A 1,845-nucleotide genomic window follows, 5' to 3' on the forward strand; every position below is an offset into this window, starting at 1 on the left:
AATCACCTTAAGCATATAAGAGCATCTCTAACAGTGTTTCTAAACTAGCTTTTTAGTTAAATTTAGCTATTTTGTTAACTTTTCTTGCTCTGACAGATACTGTAAAATAGAAGGTTTTCTTTCTATTGGTACAGTGAACTTTCATATTCACAAGTTACTGTAGCAACTTGTAAGTAATATTTTATTATATTTTCTCTTTCTTTCTATTTTTTTAATCTTTTCTCTCTCCTTCTCCCTATATCTCTTTTTATGGGGAAAACAAGGAAATGATAAAAAATTAATAAAATAATATTTAATTAGAGTAAATAGTTAAAATAGATGTTCTTGTTGGTGTGTGTAGTGAAAACTAGTAGCTAAAATGAAAAAAGTTTTATTTTGAGTAGTAAAATAAAAACTCTTGCTGGAGATGCTCTAATGGATCTGCCAAGTAATTTGCAAAACTGTCTAGTCCCTATCAAAATTCTTCTTTCATATTCGAGTTGGTGGATGGGTTCGAAGAACCTAGTCATCTGTTCATTTTCTCACAGCTACTGAAGCCATAAGGACATAAATGATACGAAAAAATTAAATTAGAAATTGGAACAAAAAAAAAGAAGAGCATTTGGCAAATTTTTTTTTTTTTTTTTTTTTTTTTTAAAAACACATTAATTATCATTAGCGACGACTCGAAATGTCATCGCTAGTGATCCTATAATTAGCAATGACATTGTCGTCAGTAAATGTCATCCCATTAGTGACGACATTTTGAGTTGTCGCTAATGATAAACACATAAGCGACAACATCTATCATAACTGATAAGGTGATAATAACGGCGACAATCATCTAATGTAAGGTATTTTTAGCAACCACTTTCAACATTATTAGCAACAATGATTGTCGTCGCTGATTATCAGCGACCACTAAGAATGTCGTCGCTAATGAATCTTTAGTGACAAGGTATCTACGACCATAGTAGAAATAACAAATGTTGTCATTACTAATCATTAGCAACCAAAATCGTGCCTTTAGCGAGGACATTGTGCTCACGGTTTTCCTATCCATTGATTTTTTAACATACTGTTTTTATTTTCAATTTATTTCTAATTTGCTTCTCCATTGGTATTGATTAGTAAAATCTTGCTGTCTCAAGCAGTATCGTCCTAATGACATTCAAAAGCAGTATTGTCCTAATCACTTTACGTTGATTAGTAAAGTCTTGCTCACAATGTCAATCAAAAGTAAATGAAAGTCATTTTAAAGATAAATAAATTTGAAGAAGATTGTTGAAGCAGGAATATTTGTGGGATTCTCATTTATACATGAAATTTCCTATTTCTGGACTCACCAGTATTTTATTTATTTATTATTATTATTTTTTTTTTGTGGAGTACAAACAGGAACTGAAAAGGGATAGAAATTACAAAAGAATGGCCAGGCAACCAACAATAAACCCCAATACAACATACTCAATGTAGTAAACAAAAATTAAAAAGGGAATATGTAAGATAAATGACACAGTCCTTGGAGTTCTTGGAGCAAAGGCCAAGACATGCCGCCACCTAAAGGTGGCATAACCACTTGAACAGGCCTCCATTGGAGTGAGAACCGCAGTAACGAAGAAGGCACTAAGAGAAACTGGAACAAGGCCACTGAGGGAAGCACCAACTAGGTGAGCAGAAAACACAACAAAAAAAATAACCAACAAATTACACAGGAAATTAAAAAAAAAAAATACAAATACAAATATAAAAACACCACAAAAAACCCTAAATACCCTAATAATTATTTTCAAAATCATTAAATAGGCCACGATAGAGACCCAAAGAAGGCCCAAATGACTAAAATATGCCCAAAAGGCCTATTAC

The sequence above is a fragment of the Corylus avellana genome, chromosome ca2 (genome assembly GCF_901000735.1).
Source record: "Corylus avellana chromosome ca2, CavTom2PMs-1.0".
Taxonomy (NCBI): Eukaryota; Viridiplantae; Streptophyta; class Magnoliopsida; order Fagales; family Betulaceae; genus Corylus; species Corylus avellana.